This window comes from Anabrus simplex, chromosome 10 (assembly GCF_040414725.1).
Source record: "Anabrus simplex isolate iqAnaSimp1 chromosome 10, ASM4041472v1, whole genome shotgun sequence".
Classification (NCBI taxonomy): Eukaryota; Metazoa; Arthropoda; class Insecta; order Orthoptera; family Tettigoniidae; genus Anabrus; species Anabrus simplex.
Genome location: NC_090274.1, coordinates 128,935,086 through 128,962,564, shown reverse-complemented (window position 1 = coordinate 128,962,564; position 27,479 = coordinate 128,935,086).

The following is a 27,479-nucleotide window of genomic DNA, read 5'->3' as shown; positions in this document are numbered from 1 at the left end:
TGGCGATCTTATTGTGAAAAACTGACCAAGGATACACCCCTATCGCAAATATGGTCGATGGTTAACAAGATGAAGAACAAAACGCCAACCCCTAAAGCACTTAAATGTTGGGCAGAAGAGTTTTCAGATATTATTGCTCCACCTACGACCTCATTTCCTCCAAAAACAACGTCCACCGTTCGAACGTTTCCGTCCTACGCAAGATATTCTAACATCACCTTTCACGCTACATGAATTAGAACAAGTTTTAAAAACTACTGCTAACTCTGCGCCTGGATATGACCATATACATTACTGCATGCTTTCTAACTTATTTCGCAATGCCAAGGAAATATTGCTCTTACTTTTCACATATATTTGGAATGAAACCAATTTTCCCGACGACTGGACGACGCAGATTATTGTCCCAATTTTAAAACAAGGTAAAGATCCTAACGAAGCTGCTTCTTACAGACCCATCGCTCTATCTTCATGCATAGCTAAAACTTTTGAACGGCTGTTGAAACTAAGACTGGAGTGGTGGTTAGAGTTTCAGAATTTATTGCCTCGATCTCAATATGGGTTCCGGAAAAGTCGTTCTACTTACGACCATCTTAGCATTCTGACTACGGATAACTTATTTTTCCGGCGGACAATCTATATTCGAACCCAAGATAACACCTTGTATGGGCCCAGACTAGTAACAAAAGGACTCTCTCAGGGTGCTATACTGAGTCCTTTACTGTATGCCATCTACACTGCAGATCTCGATCACATGTTTAAACAAACAGTCAAAGTTCTTCAGTATGCAGACGACGTATGTATCTACGCATCATCGCAGTCTCTTTGGTTAACATGCTTATGGCTAGACGACGCTGCAAGGAAACTCCACGCCTGGACATTTCAAACAGGTCTTAATTTATCCGCAACAAAATCCTCTATTATTGTCTTCACTCGAAAGCAGTTCCACTCAATATCACCATCTGTACATCTTGGGCCATACTCCTTCCCTTTACGAACTTCAGCCAAGCTACTAGGCTTATACCTCGATAGTAAACTTACATGGAGAACCCACGTCGAGTACCTGGCAACTAAAGTGGGCCGAACGTTAAACATAATCAGAGCATTATGTCGAGTATGGTGGGGAGCTGACCCATCTGTCCTATTACTATTATATAGATCGTTAATCCGATCTGTACTAGATTATGGCTGCATCTTTTTCGGCAACGCACCGCAGTATGTCCTACGAAAACTAGATGTCCTGCAGTTCCGCGCACTCAGAATATGTCTCGGAGCCATGAACTCAAGTCCTACTAACGCACTACTGGTAGAGGCTAAAGAAATGCCCCTTCAGATAAGACGAGATCTGCTTGCCAACAACTTTCTTCTGCAACGCTCGTCCATAACTAGCCATCCTATAACATCTAAACTGCGCCGCCTCCTTCCACTGTGTGGCAGAAGAACAAACAGAAGACTACGGATACCTCTATTGGTCAAAAGTATCAAGAAATTGCAGCACATCATACCCCTTACTCTTCAAGATACAGCGCTTCCAGTATTTCGGCAGAGGTATGAACTTTCAGTATTTCAACCATCCACATTTCATCTTCCAGATTTTATAATCTGCAATACCAATATCAACGAAAAAGTAACAAATTTTATCAATGCATATTGGGCCTTTATACTCAAATATACACAGATGGGTCTAAGACCAATGAAGGAGTCGGATATGCGTACTACTGCCCTGCACTCAACACTAGCAAAATGTTCTCCCTTCCCCACGAAGCTTCAATATTCACAGCTGAAATACTTGCCATTAAATCAGCCATCACGTACGGCGTCCAGCACTTCAGCAGTATATTAATTCTCACGGACTCCAAGAGTGCACTTCAAAAACTAGAACAACGATGGAGGAACACGCGTTCGAATAAATACATCATGGACATCCTAAGTAGTATATACCAAGCTAAGGAAAACGGAAAAGAAGTTCATCTTATGTGGATCAAAGGTCACACTGGAATTATACACAATGAAACCGTAGACCAACTGGCAAAGCAGAGCATTACAGAAGGCTAGTTCCAAGCACTACGCCTACCATACACGGACTTCCAAAGCCACATCAAGGAACAGGCTTACAAAGAATGGTCAAATTACTGGGCAACAACTCAACGCATCAAAGGCAAGCATTACGCCGCTATCCAGAGACACATCCCACAGAGACCATGGTTCAGTCTACTATCTCTAACTCGCCGCCATATGACATCAGTTATCAGAATGCGACTTGGACATGCATCTTACCCCAGTCATCTGTTCAGACTCAAAGTCATAGACTCCCCAAATTGTCCCTCTGACCCCAATCAAGAAGCAGACCTCAACCATACAATTTTAGGATGCACTAGATACAAACCACAAGTGACCAATTTATATCAAACGCTTATACAACTGAAAGTTCCACTTCCCACTTCCGTTTCGTCGTTGTTCAGCAGCTATGACATCCGTATATATCAAGCAATAGCCAAATTTTTAAGTGAAGCCAATTTAACACTGTGATACGTTTGTTCTGTAGTCTGTAGTTAAACTGTTCTCATCCAACCAAAGTTCCTGTACCGTGGCTTTCCATCACCAATTAGTCACAATGCCATTAACGGTCCCATGTTGTAAAGATGTTGCTCTTTGACTTTCCTGTTTTCTAAATGTACAGAGCTGGCAGCAGGGTCTTACGGACCAAATGCCAAAATGTTACTAAAAAAAAAATCGGTCATGGCATTAAGACTGAGCCTGCGCGGTTGCTAACTTCAGGCCACCATGGCTCAGTGGGTGTGCGGTTGGCCCCATACCACTAAAAACTAAAATTAAGCAAATTCCTCAACTATGCCGAAATTTGAAGGGCCCGGAAATTGTGAGTCTTGGATATCAAACTAAGAGAACAAATTTCGAAAAGGAGGGGCTTTACGTCGCGACGATGGGAGGAAGCGGCCGTGGTACAGCCTGGTGTGAAAATGGGAAACCACGGAAAACCATCTTCAGGGCTGCCGATAGTGGGATTCGAAGCTACTATCACCCGGATGCAAGCTCACAGCCGCACGCCTCTACGCAAAACACATTTGAAGAACACTTCCGGCCTAAATGCACTTCCGGAAAAACGCCCTAAACCGCTTGTTTCTAAATGTAGTTCAGGAAAGAGCCTTAAATCGCTTGTCTTCACTCGTTTCCTTTTTGATTCAATTCTTAGCAAATTAACTGATTTACATAATTATTTCTGTAATTAGTTCCTTGGTTTACTGCCCTCACGCGTTTCTTGTTTTCTGAAAAATGTCCACACCGAATGTAGTTATAAGGGCTTAAGTGAAACATTCCATTCACTCACATTAGCGCTCCTAGTGGTGCTTAAGTGAAACATGGCATTCACTCACATTAGCGCCTGGGCTGGATCCCAACTCGATCATCTTTGGTTCCCTGGCTCGAGGTGATGGCTGCGTCATATTTGGGCAGTGGCTACCAGTTTCGGGCTTGTAGAATCAGCTGGCCGGTGTCCATCCATCTCCGACTTAGTTACTCATCTCGATGACGTCGCGTGAAAAACTTCGTTCTGATGCTCAACGTAAATGTGATTGTTCGCTTTGCCATTTTAACAATTTAAAATATTCTGCATTTTTTAAATCACGGCTGAGTGGATTCTATAGGTCTGAATGTCTTACTTCCTGACCATGGCGGCGTTCAGTCTGCAAGCCTCTGTGAATTTACTAAACGTCGCCACAATCTTCGATTTCCAACTAGTGTTGTGGCCCCATTTAGTTCTATACCTCTTATCTCTAAATCGTTAGAAACCGAGTCTAACCAACGTCGTCTTGGTCTCCCTCTACTTCTCTTACCCTCCATAGCAGAGTCCATTATTCTCCTAGGTAACCTATCCTCCTCCATTCGTCTCACATGACCCCACCACCAAAGCCGGTTTATGCGTACAGCTTCATCCATCGAGTTCATTCCTAAATTAGCCTTTATCTCCTCATTCCGGGTACCCTCTTGCCATTGTACCCACCTGTTTGTACCAGCAATCATTCTTGCTACTTTCATGTCTGTCACTTCTAACTTATGAATAAGATATCCTGAGTCCACCCAGCTTTCGCTCCCGTAAAGCAAAGTTGGTCTGAAAACAGACCGATGTAAAGATAGTTTCGTCTGGGAGCTGACTTCCTTCTTACAGAATACTGCTGATCGCAACTGCGAGCTAACTGCATTAGCTTTACTACACCTTGATTACATCTCACTTACTATATTACCACCCTGGAAAAACACATATTCTAACTACTTGAAATTATCTACCTGTTCCAGCTTTGTATCACCAATCTGACATTCAATTCTGTTGAATTTCTTACCTACTGACATCAATTTAGTCTTCGAGAGGCTAATTTTCATACCATACTCATTCCACCTATTTTCAAGTTCCATGATATTAGACTGCAGGCTTTCGGCACAATCTGCCATTAAGACCAAGTCGTCAGCATAGGCCAAACTGCTTACTACATTTCCACCTAACTTAATCCCTCCCTGCCATTTTGTACCTTTCAGCAGATGATCCATGTAAACTACGAACAGGAAAGCTGAAAGATTACAGCCTTGTCTAACCCCTGTAAGTACCCTGAACCAAGAACTCATTCTACCATCAATTCTCACTGAAGCCAAATTGTCAACATAAATGTCTTTGATTGATTTTAATAATCTGCCTTTAATTCCATAGTCCCCCAGTATGGCGAACATCTTTTCTCTCGGTACGCTGTCATATGCTTTCTCTAGATCTACGAAACATACACACAACTGCCTATTCCTCTCGTAGCATTTTTCAATTACCTGGCGCATACTGAAAATCTGATCCTGTGATCTGAAACCACAGTGGTTTTCATCCAACTTCCTCTCAACGACTGATCGCACCCTCCCTTCCAGGATGCCAGTGAATACTTTGCCTGGTATACTAATCAGTGAGGTACCTCGATAGTTGTTGCAATCCTTCCTGTTTCCTTGCTTGTAGATAGGTGCAATTACTGCTTTTGTCCAATATGAAGGTACCTTACCAACATTCCATGCTAATCTTACTACTCTATGAAGCCATTTCATCCCTGCCTTCCCACTATACTTCACCATTTCAGGTCTAATTTCATCTATTCCTGCTGCCTTATGACAATGGAGTTTATTTACCATCCTTTCCACTTCCTCAAGCATAATTTCACCAACATCCTTTTCCTCCTCCCCATGAGCTTGGCTGTTCGCAACAACACCAGGATGATTTCCTTTTGCATTGAGAAGATGTTCAAAATGTTCCCTCCACCTCTCCAGTGATTCCTTGGGATCTATTATGAGTTCACCTGAATTACTCAAAACACTGTTCATTTCCTTTTTCCTCCCTTCCTAAGATTATTTATTACTGTCCAGAAAGGTTTCCCTGCTGCTTGACCTAGCCTTTCCAGGTTATTAGTAAAATCTTCCCATGACTTCTTTTTGGATTCAACAACTATTTGTTTCTCTCTGTTTCTTTCATCTACGTACAAATCCCTGTCTGCCTCGGCCCTTGTTTGGAGCCATTTCTGATAAGCCTTCTTTTTACGTTTACAGGCTGCTCTCACTTCATCATTCCACCAAGATGTTCGCCTTTTCCCATCTTTACACACAGTTGTTCCTAGGAATTCCCTTGCTGTTTCTACTACAGCATCCCTGTATACCACCCATTCACTTTCTATATCCTGAACCTGCTTACTGTCTACTGTTCGAAACTTCTCACTAATCATATCCATGTACTTCTGTCTAATTTTCTCGTCCTGGAGATTTCCTACCCTTATTCGTTTGCAGACAGATTTCACTTTCTCTACCCTAGGCCTAGAGATACTTAGTTCACTACAGATCAGATAGTGGTCTGTATAATCGAAAGATCTCCGGAAAACTCGTACATTCGTAACGTATTTCCTGAATTCGAAGTCTGTCAAGATATAGTCTATTATGGATCTGGTACCCCTAGTCTCCCACGTGTAGCAGTGAATAGCCTTATGCTTGAAGAATGTAATCGTAACAGCTAAACCCATACTAGCACAGAAGTCCAGCAAACGCTTTCCAATCCCATTAGCTTCCATATCTTCCCCACATTTACCAATCACTCTTTCGTATCCTTCAGTTCTATTCCCAACTCTCGCATTGAAATCGCCCATTAGCAGTATTCTATCCTTGCTGTTGACCCTGACTACGATGTCACTCAATGCTTCATAAAACTTGTCAACTTCATCCTCATCTGCACCCTCACATGGTGAATACACGGACACAATTCTTGTCCTAATTCCTCCCACTGACAAATCTACCCACATCATTCGCTCATTTACGTGCCTAACAGAAACTATGTTGCGTGCAATGGTATTCCTGATAAAGAGCCCTACTCCAGACTCTGCCCTTCCCTTTCTAACACCCGTCAAGTACACTTTATAATCTCCTATCTCTTCCTCATTATTTCCCCTTACCCGAATATCACTTACTTCTAGCACATCCAGATGCATCCCCTTTGCTGACTCAGCCAATTCTACTTTCTTTCTTCCATAAGCCCCACTAATATTGATAGCTCCCCATCGAATTCCATTTCGTTCGCCAAGTTGTTTCCAAGGAGTCCCTCGCCTGTCAACTCCCATAGGTTTGAGGCTTGCTTAAAATGTTCTGAGCTCGGTAAATTCATGAAGCAGGATGCTACCCTACTTACACATAGTCCAAGTGAGGATCTCTCCTCTAACGGGTTATGGACCATCGGTGAATTGTGTAGTCCTAGCCGCCTGAGCACAAGGAGGGCCACGACTCAGAATATGTCCGAGATGCCCACTCCCATTCCATAGCAACTGGTATCCCGACTCTCAGGATCACTTACTAGGTCACTCAGCCGTTGCCCTTGGTTCACGAACTAGCACGTGACTACAGTAACCCACAAAATCTCGTCCTAATTCCTCCAACTGCCAAATGTACCCACATCATTCGCTCATTTACGTGCCTAACAGAAACTATGTTGCGTGCAATGGTATTCGTGATGAACAGCCCTGCCCCGCACTGTACCCTTTCCTTTTGAACACCCGTCAAGTACACTTTATAATTTCCTATCTCTTCCTCGTTATCATCCTTTACCCGAATATCACTCCTAGCACACTCAGCCAGTTCTACTTTCTTTCTTCCATAGCCCCAATCGAATTCCATTCCATTTCATTCGCCAAGTTGTTTCCAAGGAGTCCCTCGCCTGTCATACGGAAGTGGGACTCCGTTACTCCCATATGTCCGAGGATTGCTTAAAATGTTCTGAGCTCGGAAAATTGTGTGAAGCAGGACGCTAGCCTATTTATACATGAACCCAATGAGAATCTTTCCTGTAACGGGTTATGGACCACCGGTGGATTGTGCTCCTGAGCACGACTGTCCGACTCTCAGGACCACTTACTAGGCCACTTGGTTCACGAGCAAGGTCGTGACTACGGTACCCCACACCACGAGAGACATAATCTGTAATGAAGAAGTGTGTGTGTATCGACAGCCAGGACGCTGACGGTAACTTAATGTAAAGAATGGAAACCATGGCAGAGTATAATCACGGCTACCGACAGTCAACGTGTCGCAAATGCAAGGTGACAAGTAACTCGCACAGGGAGACGAGTCCCCGGGCAGTCGACTGAGGACGCCGCCCCTCCCCTTGGGAGAGCTGTGATTTCTCTCGGCACGCACTCGTCTCTGGAGACGTTAAGGGGTGGAAGGAAAAGCGCAGGACACTTTACAGTAAGAAGCAGGCTTCTCTCAGCTGAAAGGCCTGTAGATTACGAGGTGATACACCGACCAGAGGCGGGGGCTGTCCGTGGTGCACTAAGGCACTGAGGCTGCTACCTCATCATCAGATAAGTAGTTCCTCAATATCTCTCGCGTATGCACGAACTAGCCCTCACAGCCCTGACCTGGCAGGCTCGGCACCCACACACCGCGCGGCGGGTTCTGTCCTATTTATTCGTGAAAAATATAGCTTAAATGTGAATTTCACCAGTATTGAAAAAAAGAGAAATTGAGGCTGGAGTCAGCGTCTAGTCGATGCGTTTCCTTTACGTCGCGCCCACACAGATAGCGACGTGGGATAGGAAGCGACCACGGCCGTCATTAACAAATAGAAACTCGTTTCTTACGCCAGTTACACCATCAAATTTTTTATTCATTTCAATACTTCGCAAGAAAAGTTGTCAAATCCTGTCAAAGATTGTTCAACATTGCTGAAGATTTGATAGCATTTTGTTTTACGGTGGAGGAAAGTCAAACCGCAGTCGTGGTTCTTGGACCGGCGGTGGGGTATATTCTTAAAAAGAAGAGAAACGTGCAATATAGCGGTACCACAATTTACATGGGGAAAATATTAATGTGCTTATCTTCAACGTAATTTTTGCAATGTACTTCCTACCAAAACATCATTTGCAGAAGTTACGTTAAATTGCATTTACATTAATTGAATAAAATATAGTAATGCAACGATTATTCATATATTGTTTTATGAAAACATACTAGAATTGCATTAAAATAATAATAATAATAATAATAATAATAATAATAATAATAATAATAATAATAATAATAATAATAATAATAATAATAATAATAATAATAATGTGCGCACATCAGAAATCGAACCATACTGATACGTTAGCGTACGGTAATAAACATAAAGGCCGCTAATCTGCGCGTACGCTGGTGGTGCTCTACATACTCCACTGACTGAATACACACATAATATCCCTGGGTCAGAACAAGCTGATTCCCGTCCCGGCAATCCCAGCATGCTTAGCCGCATAAGGCGCATCGTTAATGCTTGAATTCCATTGGTCAATTCTGTCAAAGACTTGGCATCTCTTTGATCGATTAGAACATGTTGTAATTCACTTTGAACACTTCTCAAGACTTGTCAAGCTTTGCCCCTGCTCCGGTATAGCGAGTTACCGACTCTCGGGAAAAGGTGAGTCAAAGTGCTTCGCTTGCGCTCTGAGATTCTCCATTGCTCGTCCTGGAAAAACAACACAAAACAGAAACTGCCTTCTGTGAAAATGGGAAACCACGGAAAACCATTTTCAGGACTACCGACAGCAGGGTTCGAACCCACCATCATACGAACACAGGCTCACAGCTGCGCGACCGCAACCGCACACCCATCTCACTCGATGGCTATGCGGTTGGGTCACACAGTTCCAGGCTCGTATTCGGGAGATAACACGGCTTCAAACCCCGCTGTCGGCATTCATGAAGATGGTTTTCCGTGGCTTCCCATTTTCACAACAGGCTGCCTCAGTCGGTGGAACGTCGCTCACTTTGGTAGTGCCTGTTGCTATGTCATTACTGACATAATTCAAGCTTCCAGCTGCAAAGTGAGCAGCCAAACTCACGCTGTCCTCGTGACTCCGAGAGATTTTCGTTGTCGTAACAACCGACTAAAAGGGGCGCTCTCACTGGTCATATCTTAAAACACGCGAACCGCTCTGAATGTGGCATTGTTTCCAATTACTTCCACTAGGTCCCACACTTTCTACTTTTCTACACAACACCCTTTGGTCAACTCTTATTCTCATTTGACCTGACTATATTAGATTTCCGTGCCCCAGGCAGTAGCGCCCATCTCATTCGTCTACCTACATTCTTCCGCGACTCACACGTACTCCTATTCCCAACTCAGTATGAACAGAGAATGGTCATCGCCGTCGGGCTGATTATTGCAATAAGAGCAAATACAACCACCCTCTATAATTAACTTAGCGCCCTGTGGGTCAGAAGAGAGCAGGGAGTTCGGTGAGGCAGTAGATCTAGTCGATTAGAGGGCGGTGAAGCAGTAGCTCTACTCGAATAGAGTTCGGTGAGGCAGTAACACTACTCGACTAGAGGTCGGGAAGACAGTAATTCCATTCGATTTGAGGTCGGTGAGTCAGTAGTTCTACTCAACTAGAGGTCGGCGAGACAGTAGTTCTACCCGACTATACGTCGGTGAGACAGTAGTTCTACTCGACTAGAGGATGTTGAGGCAGTAGTTCTACTCGACTAGAAGTTGGTGAGGCAGTAGTTCTACTCGACTAGAGGTCGGTGTGGCAGTAGTTCTACTGGACTAATGATTGTTGAGGCGGTAGTTCTACTCGGCTAGAGGTCGGTGAGGTGGTAGTTTTAATCGACCTGAGGTCGGTGAAGCAGTGGTTCTACTCGACTTCTGGTTGGTGACGCAGTAGTTCTACTAGTCTGAAGATTGGTGAGGCAGTAGGTCTACACGACTAGAGGTCGTTGAGGCAGTAGCCCATTCGACTACAGGTCGGTGAAGCTGTAGGTCTACTCGAGTATAGGTTGGTGAGGCAGTAGTTCTATTCGGGTTGATAACGGTGAAGTAGTAGAGGCTAGAGGTTATTCAGGCAGTATTTCTACTCGACTTGAGTTCGGTGAAGCTGTACGTCTACTCGACTAGAGGTCGGTGAGGCAGTAGTTCTACTCGACATTAGGTCGGTGAGGCAGTAGTTCTATTCGACTTGATTTCGGTGAAGCAGTAGGTATACTCGACTAGAGTTCGGTGAGGCAGTAGTTCTACTCGACTAGAGGTTGGTGAGGCAGTAGTTCTACTCGACTAGATGTCGGTAAGGCAGTAGTCCTACTCGACAAGAGGTCGGTGAGGCAGTAGTTCTACGCGACTTGAGGTCGGTGAGGCAGTAGTCCTACTCGACTAGAAGTCGGTGAGGCAGTAGTCCTACTCGACAAGAGGTCGGTGAGGCAGTAGTTCTACTCGGCTAGAGGTTGGTGAGGCAGTAGTTCTACTCGGCTAGAGGTTGGTGAGGCAGTAGTTCTACTCGACTAGAGGTCGGTGAGGCAGTAGTTCTACTCGACTAGAGGTCGGTGAGGCAGTAGTTCTACTCGACTAGAGGTCGGTGGGGCAGTAGTTCTACTCGACAAGAGGTCGGTGAGGCAGTAGTTCTACTCGGCTAGAGGTTGGTGGGGCAGTAGTTCTACTCGACTTAAGGTCGGTGAGGCGGTAGTTCTACTCGACTAGAGGTCGGTGAGGCAGCAGTTCTACTCGACTAGATATCGGTGAGGCAGTAGTCCTACTCGACTAGAGGTCGGTGAGGCGGTAGTTCTACTCGACTAGAGGTCGGTGAGGCAGTAGTTCTACTCGACTAGAGATCGGTGAGGCAGTAGTCCTACTCGACTAGATGTCGGTGAGGCCGTAGTCCTACTCGACAAGAGGTCGGTGAGGCAGTAGTTCTACTCGACTAGAGGTCGGTGAGGCGGTAGTTCTACTCGACTAGAGGTCGGTGAGGCAATAGTTCTACTCGACTAGATGTCGGTGAGGCAGTAGTCCTACTCGACTAGATGTCGGTGAGGCAGTAGTCCTACTCGACAAGAGGTCGGTGAGGCAGTAGTTCTACTCGACTAGAGGTCGGTGAGGCGGTAGTTCTACTCGACTAGAGGTCGGTGAGGCAGTAGTTCTACTCGACTATATGTCGGTGAGGCAGTAGTTCTACTCGACTAGAGGTCGGTGAGGCAGTAGTTCTACTCGACTAGAGGTCGGTGAGGCGGTAGTTCTTCTCGACTTAAGGTCGGTGAAGCGGTAGTTCTACTCGACTAGAGGTCGGTGGGGCAGTAGTTCTACTCGACTTAAGGTCGGTGAGGCGGTAGTTCTACTCGACTAGAGGTCGGTGAAGCAGTAGGTGTACTCGACTAGAGGTCGGTGAGGCAGTAGTCCTACTCGACTAGAGGTCGGTGGGGCAGTAGTTCTACTCGACTTAAGGTCGGTGAGGCGGTAGTTCTACTCGACTAGAGGTCGGTGAAGCAGTAGGTGTACTCGACTAGAGGTCGGTGAGGCAGTAGTTCTACTCGACTAGAGGTCGGTGAGGCGGTAGTTCTACTCGACTTAAGGTCGGTGAGGCGGTAGTTCTACTCGACTAGAGGTCGGTGGGGCAATAGTTCTACTCGACTTAAGGTCGGTGAGGCAGTAGTTCTACTCGACTAGAGGTCGGTGAAGCAGTAGTTCTACTCGACTAGAGGTCGGTGAGGCAGTAGTTCTACTCGACTTAAGGTCGGTGAGGCAGTAGTTCTACTCGACTAGAGGTCGGTGAAGCAGTAGGTGTACTCGACTAGAGGTCGGTGAAGCAGTAGTTCTATTCGACATAAGGTCGGTGAGGCAGTAGTTCTACTCGACTAGAGGTCGGTGAAGCAGTAGGTGTACTCGACTAGAGGTCGGTGAAGCAGTAGTTCTATTCGACATAAGGTCGGTGTGGCAGTGTTTTTAGTCGACTTGAGGTCGGAGTGAAGCAGTAGAACTACTCAACCCGAGGTCGGTGAACAGTAGGTCTTTTCGACTAAAGGTCGGTGAGACAGTAGTTCTACTCGATTTGAGGTCGGTGAAGCAGTAGTTCTACTCAACTAGAGGTTGTTGAGGCAGTAGTTCTACTCGACTAGAGCATGGTGAGGCAGTAGTTCTTCTCGACTAGAAGTCTTTCAGTCGCCTCTTACGACAGGCATCCACGAGAGTCTCTCTCGAAAGAAACATATTTTGGTATGAAAGGAAGCAGCGGAAATGAAGATAAAAAGATACGATTTTTTTTGCTATTGGCTTTACGTCGCGTCGGTACAGATAGGTGTTATGGCGACAATGGGACAAGAAAGGGCTAGGACTGGGAAGGAAGTGGCCGTGGCCTTAATTAAGGTACAGCCCCAGCATTTGCCTTGTGTGAAAATTGGAAACCACGGAAAACCATCTTCAGGGCTGCCGACAGTGGGGTTCGAACCCACTATCTGTCGAATATTGGATACTGGCCGCACTTAAGCGACTGCAGCTATCGAGCTCGGTGATAGATGTCTGGACTCGGTAGCACTAACTCGATCATATTACGAAAATAGTTTCTAAAAAAAAGCCTTTTCGCTTGATAGTGTAGACGAAAATAAAAATGTTGTTGTTTTGCACGTTTCACTAACTACTTTTTGATAGCTTTCGTAGACGGCGATGTGCCGGAATTGCGTCCGCAGTAGTTTCTTTACGTGCTTGTGAATCTACTGATACGAAGCTAACATTTTTGAACACCTTCAAATACCACCGGGCTGAGCCAGGATCGAACCTGCCAAGTTGGTGCCAGAAGGCCAGCGCCTAAACTGTTTGTAAAGGCTATGGCTGTGAGATCTGAGGAGGAAAGGGGAGATGTGGTGCTGCAGACGAATCACCAGATCAGGACGTTCCTTGAAGAATGGGGAAGAAAAGGAAGGTGTTGAATTACATCGTGAAGAGAAGAATGCAGCTTACTGGACACCTATTAAATCAGAAAGGGCTTTAAAAGTATCGTAATTGAAGGGCATGTGGAAGGGAAATATCCTAGGGAAGACCTTGGCAGAGAAGAAAGCGGAGGGGCGAGGAGAATCCAAGAACTGAACACCACGAAGAAGAAGTTTGACTGAGTTGAGCGCATTTCACACTCGAGATCCCCCGTTGCTTGTGACGCATTGGAGCTGGCCTGACGTCTTCAATTTCTTTCAGCGATAAACACGAACTGGGTCAGTGAGGACCAACAGATGTACTGCGAGCGATATTGTTATCAGTAATATGCAGTAGACGGTCTGGGTCACTTTATCCAGATAGTGATTAATAGCGCAATTGCCAACAAGCAATACAATAAGGGAGTTCAAGGGGGGGGGGGGACGTACACGAAATGCATGTGCAAATATAATCATTCACCAAATCCACAATTTTTAAGGTATATCACTGAAATTTTGTACTTAGTTTAACTATGATAAAACTAATACGTCATAAGTTACAAGTTGTGGGCCCCTGAGGTGACAACTCTATGGTTAGGTCTATTTATTTATTTATTTATTCGTATTGAAGTAATACATGATATAAATTATTGGTTAAGAATGAGGAACAATAATTAGATAACTGGTAAAAACACACTAGAGGTACATTCGTAGTAACAACTATGTCATGTCATATCGGACCAGAATTCGACGAGATCTCGACCATTTAGTGCAGCCTTCACTAAATCTTGCATGGTGAAAACGAGAGGGCAGGAGTTGCGCCATGGTTTGTTCTCCTCCGCAGGCACAGAGGATTGACTCATCAGGTAGACCCCACTTCACATTCATCTTAGATCGACCGACCCCAGACCGCAGCCTCTTCAGACTCTTCCCTACAAACCACGACCCTTCATAGGCGGCTGGAGGAGTTTCAGATGGATCCTCCCATCCACTGAGATAAAGGTTTATGGATCTCCAGGAAGTTAGTCTTGATGATTGAGATGACTCCGAAAGGCACTCAGTAGAATGAAGACAACTTGTCTTCGATTTCAATCGTTGTTGAGCAGGTTGATAATAATATAATGGATGTGCTTGGGAAACGTCTTTCATGCTTGGCAGCTACTTCACGTCTAATATCTGGGGGAGCAATGCCAGCCAAGCAAGGAGTAGATCTTAGGCAACCAGTTATAAGCCGGCAAGTTTCATAGGAAGCAGTACATACCTGTTTGGCATATACCAAACAGGGCTGCAGAGTAGCTCAGTAGTTTCATTGTTTGAGCTTGGTACCGCATAACTTGCGAAGAATGAAATTTCGCGTAGATACTTTTTGTTTCGTGTTAACACAATATTGTTCATACGTGAGTTATCCCTAGATATTTAGGTGTTGAGAAATGAACCAAGAGACCACCCTCAGTTTTCTTCTTGCCTGCATATTCTTTAAGTGAAAAGTGCAAACTTGCGTCTTTGAGGTGTTAGGACTCAGTTCATCTACGTTTAAACTCTCAAACTGATCACCCTGGGTGACAATAGCTCGATCATCTGCATAAATGAAGCTTCTTTGTTCGTTTTGGCAAGGGTTGATTATTATTATTATTATTATTATTATTATTATTATTATTATTATTATTATTTATTTTCCTTAAATTGTACATTTACAATTTAGGGGTGGTAGATGGAGAAAGGGCAAGCCCCACATACACGGAAGTGCCTCCATCTCCACATGTGTACATAAACTCTACTGAATATTTACATACAAACTTATGTAGACAATTTTAAATTTACATATTTACACTACAAACACTGTACCCTTAGAATAATAATTATCTTGATTTATCCTGAAAATATTAGAGTAAGAACACCCAGCCATTTATACTCTCACTCAGACCCCTGTATACACACTCATTCACAACCACCCACACACGCGCACGCATACACATTCGCCCACATTCACCTGTACTTGCACCCATCCTTCTTGCAATTCTAATTTATACAAGTTATATACATCACATATAGGTTTATATTTACATATACATTTTCTTTACTTCGCGGAGGAAGTGAGGAAGAGGAAGTAGCTTTACCTCAGATGGTATAAGGTTCCACGTACGAGCAGCCCTTGAGTAAAACCCATTTTAAATATGAGGTTGTTCTAGCGAAGGGAGGGACAAGAGTAACTAATAAAGTAAATAATAAAGAATATTGGAGACAAAACACTACTTTGGGGTAGGCCATTTCTGAGGTTCTTCCAACGACTATGTCACACTTGGAAATGTACAAAAATTCTTCGATTTTCAAGAAGACATGGAAGAAATTCAGTCAGCTTGCTGTCTTTTGTCATCTTATAAAGTTTACTCAACAGAATTTGGTGACTAACTGTGTCATAGGCCGCAGTTAGGTCGATGAAGACAGCCCCAGTTATTTACCAATTTTCAGAGCCATTTCAATATATTGGGTTAAAAGGAGGATTTGTGATTTACAGTTCTTGCCTCTTCTAAAACCAGCTTGCTCTGGGATCAAAAGTGGTTCAACTATTTTTGTAAGCCTTACCAGAATCATTCGTTCTAAAATCTGGCTATTCCTACCCCTGTTAACCTCTTCTATCAATTTTAACCACTGTTCTCGTTTAGTCTCTGAAATAGCAGAGAGTTTTCCGCTTGCAATAGTTTCAGCACTGAAAGGATCCCTTTCATACAAATTGAAGTAGTTTTTCAGCAGGGCAGAGGTTTCCTGGGAAAGACCGTGTATGTAATTAGCGCTATATCCTCTTGGAATGGCTTCTTTAGAACACAATCTAATGGCATCAATAAATTGGACATATATCTCTGGTATGGGACTGATCATACTCATCTTGTATCTAAAGAGGAAGTGAAACATTCCCAGTTGCCTTTTTGATATTATATCCCCTCTTAAAGTAAACACTCTGTATTCTGACGGCTGCTAATACCTGGTACATTATGGGACAACGTTGTGTGTTATCAATAGGAAGGCAGACAGATTTAATACACTGATGGGCAATCCGCTCACTCACAAAAATAAGGTCTGGATTATATCCACGTTTCCACCTTCTACTGTAGAAGGATGAAGGCAGTTTTTTAATAATGAATGAGGTCAGTTGGTGTGATTCTACCCAATACATAACAGCTTCTTCATTCTCATCATCATGTGAATGGCTCCATATAATGCTGTGGCTGTTGAAAACACCCATGAAGATGGACACTTTCTGCAAATTCAGATTATCACGTTGTCTAAATGAAAAGCTTACCTTCGGGGGTTTATAAATGGAGAAAATGATAGAGGTACTCAATTCTACCCCAATAATTTCTTTGCCATTTTTATCTGTGATGGAGTTTGCAATAATCCTGATATCTGGTTTAGTGAAGATGGCACTTCCATATGGGCCATGAGGACGTTCGACTGCAATCTCATTCCAGGGATTTTAGGACGTCGTTGATTAACATCCCTATGAGTTTCTTGCATACATAAATCATCACAATTATGTTTTAGGTATATTTCATGTGAAAGATCTTCTTTACAAAAAGACAGTCCTTCAATGTTTTTTTACGAGAAATAATTGTTAAATTCGGCTCTGATAAGAACCTTTCCCTACTAGAATGAATCATTTCAGATAGTAATTTAATGATGCTTCTGGAATGCTGAAGTTCAGTTCAGTAACGGAAATTCGATTCCGACTACTTATGCAGGGACACCACGCGCAGGAATCAGCTTCACCCCCAGTTAGGTCTATAGCAGCCATCCTGTATAGCAACCCTTGCCTCATTCTCAAATGTTAGGCTGATAAACTAACAGGTCATAAGTTTCAAGTTGTGAGCCCCTGAGGTCGCTCTGTGGAGTTAGGCCTATAAGAAAAAGGTATCACTACTAGCCCATACCCAGCTCCTTAAAGCTAGTCTCGTATAACCAATGTATAGCCGCCATCTTACCTCGGGGTCCCTAGCACTAAGTAGTTGCGCGCGGCCGCCATCTTGCGTATTAGCCCGTGCAATTTATAAATTTGACGACCCCATGATTAACAAAGATATAACTCTTAACCTTTCCAACAAATTGTCAAACAAATTTTACAGTATAACGTCAATATGTATAGAAACAAATTCACAGAAGCATTTTTAATACATTGATATTTAATTAATTTTATGTTTAGTTATTTTGTTAACTGAAAAGGTGTCCATAAAAAAAATGATTTTTTCTTGTATATCTCGGTGTACAGGAATAATACTAAAATTTGCCCCAGTGTATATGTTTTTTATACTCACAGCAATGGGGATGCCAAAAATCATGGCTCTAACTCCCCACTTTCTGAAAAAAATGTACTAAATAATGAAAATGGTGATTCTGAGAAAATACATTTTAAAGTTTAACTTCATTTTCCGTTGCCATTCTGTTTAAGTGCAAGAGAAGTCCAATGAGCCCTAATTTCGCCACCTACAAAGGGATAATAAATAAATAAATAAATAAATAAATAAATAAATAAATAAATAAATAAATAAATAAAAGGCTCCAGAACTGTACTGAGTGTCCTCATGTCCTTCAAGACTTCTCTTCTGGCTTCTTCTTTTCTGTCCTGTGTTCTTTTCAATGGATTCTCAGCTGCAGACACATTGCGTGTCAATTATCTTCAACATGTCTCGAGTGAATGCTCCAACCTTGAAGACCTTTATCTTCTCTGAGTTTCCACCATTAAATGCAAGAACTGCAACATAAAGTGAAATTTTATCTACCGTAACTGTGGAAAAATGTTTAGCGGCAACGTTTCTGTATAAGGGCATTCTGAGACTCATACGGATTCTGCGTTTTGCTATGAACACACTTTTTGAGTGTTGGTTTGATTGTGAGTGTAAGGAATGAGCATGTTTATAGCGACACCAACTAATGCGGCACAGATTGTGTGGTCTAGTCATTCTATTACCATTGCCTGCACGCACATGTGAGTGTGATTGCTCCTTACTTTTATTTGCTTGAGCTTTTTCAATGATTTATCGTTGTTTCGATTCTGTTCAATCCTCGATTTAACAGTTTCAATCCTTAATTAATTTATGTCTCCCCCCCCCCCCCAAATGAAAAATCTCTTACAGGCTTATTGAAATAGGAAAGTGTATTTTGGGAAGAAATAGGATGACCTATTTCTGAGATACCTAATTCAATTGAAAATGATGCTGGTATGCCTTCTGCAGGGTTGTTTACATGTGCAATAACATTACAATAGAATTAAGGTATGAATGTGGTATTATATGATCCAACTTGGTGACGTGGAGCCACTGAGATATGAAACAGTCCTGTAAGGAACGTTTTACCTGGAGTTAGCGTGACCTGGCAACGAGTGCACGTCATATGGATGGAGGACGGAAAACCGTGCTTCATGTTGGACGTATTAGATCTATAAACAATTGCAAAGAACGTTAACGGGAAAACATTGATAAACATTCTGAACACTGCGGAAGGAAGTGAAAATGGTTTATTTATTTCGATTTATGGGAATGTTCCCCTCCAGTAGGATGCCTGCATGTCTGTACTCGGTCTCTTAACCTCTGAGCCCCATGGAATAAGGCAATAAACTCCATAAAACCAAGGAAGGCAGCGGACAAACACGAAATATTTGGCGAGCATATGCAAGAATCATACTTAGAACTTGATCAAGAGAAATTACTTACCTTCAATAATAACTAATTTTTATTACACCTTTCTTGTTAACGTATCAAATAAGAACAAAGTATCACTTTACCATAGATTCAAGAATCCAAGAAAATAATAAATCTAACTTCAGTTTTCCCCAACAAACTATGCACAGACTTTGTTTCTTGGTTCCTAAAGATAATTCCAGTCACCGTAAGTCTTACAGGCTGTCTTGGATGGCAGCCATCTCACGTCCAACAGGCCCCTTCCAGTAACTAAATAAGGGAAAGATTTCAAGATACAGCACTAGGGAGGAAAACAGAGAACGAGTAAAGGCTCGCTGCCACCACTCGACCGCTCACTTCTAGCGGAACAGAATCGAACGGGATTCAACGGGAAACTTCAGGCTTGCAATGGACCGTCTGATAGAAGGTGTGAGGAGGCAGAGATCGGAGAAGTTTCTGGGTGCATGAAATTAACAAGAGAGCCGAAAGAAGAGTATTCAAACTTATTTGAATGTTTATTGCGCGATGATGTTAGGCCTGCTTCAGAGCTACTGTATTGCAATTTCAACAACTATTTCAGAGAATATAATTTAACAGAAAAGTACAGTTTTTCAGGAGGAAAGGCTACCTCAGATGCAGTTGGAGTCCGTGATCATTTTTAAAACTACTTGAATGCGGTAGACTGGGTCCCGTGCCAGGATGTTTTTTTTTTTTTTTTTTTTTTTACAATTTGCTTTACATCGCATCGACGCAGATAGGTCTTGTGGCGACGATGGGATAGGAAAGAGCTAGGATCGTGGCCTTAATTAAGGCACAGGCCCAGCATTTGCCTGGTGTGAAAAAGAGAAACCACGGAAAACCATCTTCAGGGCTGCCGACAGTAGGTTTCGCAGCCACTATCTCGCGATTGAAAACTCACACCTACGCGACCCTAACCGCACGGCCAACTCTCTCGGTAACATTAATTAAAGACCGTGAAATGTATTTATTGTTCACAGTCGTATGCAGTACTAGTACGACACTGCCACTTACGAAATCGTTCACTGTAAATATAACACATCCCATGTGAGATGTGGACTCCAACATAAAACGATTTTGTGATAAAGTCAACAATAATTATGAAATAAAATGAATATTCTAATAAGTTTGATTTTTCATAGTCTTGCTTATTTCTTCCCAGGCATTATTTATTACGTTGTTATTGCAGTAATGCTCGTGGATCTTGTGGCTGAAATTATACATTTGAACTAAACTGATAAGTTTCTCCGTGTGTAGTATTAATGTTGAATAAACTATCACAAAACAGAACGACCCCGACCGAATCGAAGAAACCACTGACTTTCCAGCTGAAGCTAATACACATTTGCCACTGCCTAGAGGGGCCTAACTACACTTTAACGGCTAGTTGTCCTTCCCGACGCCTAAGAAAGCAAGCCTAAGCTCATGGACGGGCCTAACCTTAGTTTTACGGCTAGATGCCCTTCTCGACGCGGGCAGTCGTTATCTTGGCGGAGCTTAACCATACATGACGTAGTTTTACGGCGAGATGACTTTCCCGACGCTATGTTGAGTAGTAGGACAATGATGATTATCCGGACGTTGTTTTAAGTAGTAGGGCAATGGGGATTGACGTAAGTAAGCACACGTAACCACATAGAGGAGTCTAACTACACAGGCTCGTAGTTTTTCGCCATTTTGCTCAAGCACCCATAGGCCGTCTCATAAGAGCAGCCGCCATCTTGCGCAAGCGCCCCTAGGTCGTCTCATAAGGAGCTGTGTATAGCCTCCTTCTTGTGCAATTGGCGTCGGGAAGGGCATTTTGCCGTAAAACTAAGGATAGTCCCTTCAAGATGGCGGATGTGAGGTTAGGCACGCTCTCTTAGGCGTCGGGAAGGGCAACTAGCCGTTAAAGTGAGGTTAGGAATCAGTCTCATAAACAGCTGTGTATAGCCGCCATCTTGTGCAATTGGCGTCGGGAAAGGCATCTTGCCGTAAAACTACGGCCCTGTGTAGTTAGACTCCTCTATATGGTTACGTGTGCTTACTTATGTCAATTCCCATTGCCCTACTACTTAAAACAACGTCCGGAGAAACATCATTGTCCTACTACCCAACATAGCGTCGGGAAGGGCATCTCTCCGTAAAACTACGTTCTGTAAGGTTAAACATCTCCAAGATAACGACTGTCCACGTCGAGAAGGGCATCTAGCCGTAAAACTAAGGTTAGGCTCATCCATGAGGTTAGACTTCTCTCTTAGGCGTCGGGAAGGGCAACTAGCCGTTAAAGTGTAGTTAGGCTCCTCAAGATAGCGACTGTGAGCTTAAGCTCGCTCTCTTATGTAAAATTCGCAAATCGCCATTGCTCACCTACTATACTAGGGGGTCAATGACCTTGAAATGGAACCGGCATAGCTACACTACTAGGGGTTAATGACCTCGGGTGCTGACGCAGCAGAAAAAGTGCTGACTGCGTATTTGGGAACCCCTTTGCCCTACTATTCCTGTTCCGTTCGGTTCGATTCGATTCGACTCGTGGCGACCGCCATCTCTATATCCCGTTTAAACACATGTTAAAAACAAGTTCTGCTCGGTTCGATTCCATTCCATTCCACCAGGTGGGAGCGGGCTTTAACCCTTTTTTCTTCATCCAGAGGCAAGTTCTTTGACATCAGTTGTGTCTGATCATCACTTGAGGTTCCTGATGATGATCGATATGTGGTTGGGAGACCTACTGGAACATCAGGCAGAGTATGTGCAGGTTTCAGTATATCGATGGAGATTTTTATATCTTTGTTCTTGATTGCGAGGGTAAAATATTTAATTGATTTTCGATTACCCTTTATGGTGTGTCATAAGGTTTTTCGAGAGATGACTTGATCCTATCTATTCTGACGAAAACAAGTCTGGAATTGTGAAGATCTTTATGGAAAGATGACGTGTCCTGATTTTTATGACTACCTTTCGCTGGTTTTAATCTTGCTATTTCTTGTTGTAGCTTACTGACAAAAGACGGAGATTCGTTTGATGTGTCGAATCATCAAAGAAATCACCAAGTTGAGTCATAAACCATTTGTGAAATAGAACAGTTTATAAACAACAGGTTTTAGTCCTAAAAGGCAGGATATGGCCACACACTGAGCTCTGATAGCAGAGAGCGGTGAAAACACGCAATACTTTGTCGATTATAAGCAGTTGAATGATTGAGTTTGAATCCACACAGCCTTGCCATCTTACTTTCAACAGGATCCTACAAACTTACAGAAGAATGGAAGGAACTCATAAACAAGTGTATGCAAGAGGGGCGTATACCGCAAAGCTGGATAACAGCAGTTCTCAAAATTATTTTTAGAGGAAAGAGACAGCAAGGAAATACAAACAGTTATATAGGATGCAGCTATTAAAATACTGACAAAGATTGCAACGCACCTGCTGATCCGCACATCCCGAAAGAACATGAGATTTCAGGAAAGGAGCAACCACTTCGGAGCATTCATGGACAATATTCAGACAGCACTGGAGGAAAGTGCTAACGTTTTGATTCGGTGAACAGCCGGATACAATTAAGAAAAATTGAAGGCACAATAGACAGACGTTACTCATCAAAGACATCCTAAGGCCAAATTGTCTAATAATAACAGATGCTACGGATGAGTCCAGACCAATCAAGCAAACCAGGGGGACCCATTTAGCCCAGTCACTTTTAATATATTCACCGCAGATAATCTAAACTATCAGAAACGAAGATACAGATGTTTGCATGCGCGCTAATGATATTACAATCGGATCAACAAAGAACGGACACCTACAGGAGGCAAAATGGGCAAAGAAGAATCAATTAAATATATAAAAGACAAAACTGTACAAATGGTCTTCCGAAAAGGAGGGAACTGAAAATATTTGCAACTAGTGAGCTCGGTAAAATACAGTGTCTTGGAATAAAACAGCAAACAACTTTTAAATCCTCAGAGAAGCTATTTTGTTTTTAAAGAATTCGAAACCAGCGATTCACCAAATGATGTCAAACCTTACGTGAAACAGCTTTTAGAATAATGGATTTGGTTGGACGTTAATTCAAAAATGAATGAATTATGGAACGTGAATGAAACTGAGTTGTCGTATATTAGCCAGGCGTTATCCTTTTATGTGGGCCAGTAAAAAGCAAAGCACCTCCACCTCCACAATAACAGGAAATAATACACACAACGGAAAGCCACTTTTATACAATATTCAGAATGTTAAAAAGATAATTCTACTTATCTGGTTCTTACCGGTGACTGTTTTGTATTCTTCAATATTATGACGAAATGTTAGCGTCAAAGGATCAAAGGATTGACTTACCTGGTTTTTCCCCGGGATGATTGATATAATGGAAAAAGTGTCGGAGTATGTACGACATAAAACAACGTTAAGACAGGTATGTTTCTATTCCATGCCAAAGCAGGAGCATTTCTATAGAGGAGTTAAGAATAACACCATCTAGTAGACAGATGTTGAGTATCAGAAGGTTAAGTGTAACAGGAATACGTGCGGTGCTGTGTCAGTCTACGTTGTGCAGAAACTCGTGTGACCGTTACCGTTGTGTTAAGTGTTAAAAAGAGTGAATACTGAGCGGGGAAAGCACAAAATATTCACTATTAGGATAAAACTACTCCAAATATGCAAGAAGCATAATTATCCGAAGCCTGGTGATAACCAACATTGTTTTGAAGTTGGCAACAACTTTGCTGACCAATGGCTACCAAGGCTATCGCTGAAGCACAGACCTCAAATGTGAACGATGGAAATCTAAAGCACATTATACTGTAATTGTTCCATTTACAAAACTTGAAAGAGATAAGAAAAAACGTGGCTCGTATTTCAGAGAGCAACGCATCGGAGATTGATATTGCAGTGCAAACGCTGTGTCCGTCTGTCCTCGCTGTACATCGCGCGGCTTGTTGCTGAATGTCCGATAGCTGTGTTAGGCTTCATCACCTCATACTCGTAGATAAAAGAGCTTCCGTAAACTTCTACATCCTTGTGGGAAGACAGTGCAGGGCTGTTGTTATGGGAGAAATACAGTTATAGGTAGAGCTGCTAAAATGAAATGTAGTCTTTCAGGTTTAGTGTTCTCATTTGTTGGTTGGAATAGATCATGGCTCGAACACCCTTTCGAGGAAGCTAATAAACCAGTGAACGATGGGCAATGCTGTAAAATTCAAAACAACAACAACAACAATAATAATAATAATAATAATAATAATAATAATAATAATAATAATAATAATAATAATAATAATATTGGTGCATGACATCCGTATAGGCTTGGTGGTGACCTAATGAGGATAAAATTAACGGCGAAGGCGTGACAAATACCTAGTCCCCAAGCCAGAGGAACTGAGAGTACGAGGGGTTGATTCTGAGAATTGAACCGGGGCCATCGCACCATCCATCCATTTCAGAACAAAGCCGGATTTAACTCGCTAAACCTTACACTACAATCTCCACTGATCAGGTGTTGAGTATTGGCAACAGCTTATGAAGCAGCCTTGACAGCACAGCAGGCTACTCGGTGGCTATTGGCTGCAGCTCAAAACGTTTAAGGCTTGACGTTCACTAAACCAACAATCGAAAAGCGGTAACCTAAGACTTGATCCCAGCATACGCCACTGTTGCGGACTCGATGCCGGATGAGTAAACTATTTCGTTTAATTCTATCCCAAGTATGGGATCTCTTATGAATGAAATTCCCGGAGTTTTGGTTTTATTCGTTGCCCAAATTTTTGGAGAAGGTATTTGCGATTCGTAAGTCCTACCTGCTTTTCACCCCCTCCTTTTGATGATTTGGAGTTTGAGTCCGATTTTCATGGCTAACATATTGTGGTCACACAGAATTCCTCGCATCTAAGCCATGATCCCAAATGATTGTCCATTAAAGTCTCCCTCTGTTTGATGGTACGTTCTAGCTGTGTACCTGAACGATGTTAACGTTTATCTTGGCGGCTTCGGATCAGACTCTTAGCCATTCTCGCATCCTGAAAAGTACACATTGTTCTTCTCGTGGGTCATGCAGTGTGTCTCAGGACCACGAACATTCCATGTTGTAGTTTTTGAAATGACGCCCAGGGACAGAGGCTTCACTCACTCCCGTCTCCACTGAAGAACAACATGAGAGATTTGAAGTTCTCAAACACTTTTTTTTTTTTTGCTAGTTGCTTTACGTCGCACCAACACAGATAGGTCTTACGGCGACGATGGGACCGGGAAGGGCTGGGAGTGAGAAGGAAGCGGCCGTGGCCTTAATTAAGGTACAGCCCTAGCATTTGCCTGGTGTGAAAATGGGAAACCACGGGAAACCATCTTCAGGACTGCCGACAGTGGGGTTCGAACCTACTATCTCCCGAATACTGGATACTGGCCGCACTTAAGCGACTGCAGCTATCGAGCTCGGTCTCTCAAACACTTAAGTGAGCAAAATCATAATGGAAATGTGAAGAAGAATATAGTGCACTGGTGGTTTCCCGTTGCCTTCCACTGTTTAAATAGTATAATGCATAGCCCGTCGATATATGTTATTCTGTCAATACAATCTATCAGCTGATCAATATTATTGGTATACGAAGGTGACCAAAAACCAAATGATGATGATACAATGGCGTGCGCTCTTCGGAGAGGCCTGATGACGTCCTTGGGTGAGCTGCGCTTCTGTGAGGATGATGTCTATTGTTGTAGAAACACGTCGTCACCGAGCCAGAAGAATTAACCAACTGAGTTTAAAATCCATGAACCGGTCGGGAATCGAACCCAGGAAAAACATCAGCATTCTAACCACGGAGCCTGACATTAATAATAATAATAATAATAATAATAATAATAATAATAATAATAATCGTATGGCCTCAGCTACTGTGTGCAGACATTTCAATTTGATGCCATCTAGCTGCCTCCTCGTCAATTTCGACGTTCCCTTTTGCTCTAGGCCCAGTAGATGGGAGTGGAAACGGAATCTCTCTTGGGCGACTGTGGCTGAGATTTAATTCATTTTCTCGGGTAAACTTCAGAGATCTTCGTACGACATGGAGTGTCGAATGGACTGTTTTCCGCTCTTCAAAAATCCATCTACCTCTGCCAGGTTTGAACCCGCTACCTTAGGATCCGGAGGCCGACTGATGCACAGAGGCAGCTATAAGCACAACAACAAGCTGTGGGATAAACCATTTAATTAATTATTTTAAAACAGGACAGTCCTGCTTGTGTTAAATGTCATGTTTTTGGAGGAAGATTCTAGTAATCAGTGTTGCCAACCGCACATTTACGGTTTTCAGCCCTCTGTGCACGATGTACAGTTCCAGAGCCATCTACAGTTAAAGCCGGAAGGTACGCTTGGCAACTCTGTATCTATCTGTCAAGCGGAGGCCGAGAGAAAAGGGGGCGTGTCCGACTTTGAATTGAATTCAATGATATTCAGCGCACTTAGACCAACATGATGGTTATGAAAAATATACACACTGTGAAAAATGACACTAAGAAACACACACATCAAGAAATGCACTCAGTAAAGTTAGAAATACACATTTTACATGCATAAAAACAAAACCCTTTAAAGAACAGTACTCACAAGCTCAATATTTATGGAGTGTTGACAGCTTCCTTCGTTTACTGATTGTATCATCACTGCTGGCATAACTCTTGTTCTTAATCTGCTTTCCATAATTATTCAACATGACGTTGCAAAATGTGGACAATAAACAGTCTATTAGACTATTATTGTCATGCCCACAGTTACCCTGTTCAAACCAGAACTGTTGATTTTCATCTCTCCCTAAAGCAGCTCTGGATAGAGAGAAGAGAACTTCTTTGTGATTTCCACAATCCAGGTAGTCTTCCTTGTAGTCTTCAGACACCAACAAGTTAAACATTCCTGTTTCATCAAGACTTAAAAACTACATATTTTTCAATGTCTGATAAATTCCTTGTCACTCGGTAAAGAAAGTTTCTGTTTTCCTTTTCCGAATTAGGTGACACTTGTAAATATGCTGCTAATTTTTCAAGGTACTTAGGGTGTGGTAGTATCAGTGTACCACTCTCACGCAAAGAACAATAAGCAGCATGAGACTGACAGTTCAACAACCAATGTACGTTTTGAGTAACTCTTTTTCCTTTTAGTACAAAGTTCGAATTGTTCCCTTAAGAAAACAAGGTTAGATGAGAAGTCTGTGCTTTCACTGCTAACCTCACAAAACTCTATGAGCTTGTCAAGCATTTTAAGTACATTACTTTGTACACATCCAACACTAACACTACTAGCAGTGGCTCCTGTATAATTTAATAAATATTCATTTAGCTGAGACCACTTGGAGATTTTACCATCAGCTAAACATTTAATTTCTTTGACTGACACCTGATAACTATTAACATATACAGTCACATGCATATCCTGGTGAATTTTTAGTAAATTACTTACATTTGGCAAATCATCCGGATTTAATCTGTATATGCAAAGAAATTCATTACAGATACTGATATGCCATACTGACATGTCAATTTTGGTATGAAGAAGGGATCTTAAATGATTAAAGTTAGCTATTAAGTCATCTTGAAGCT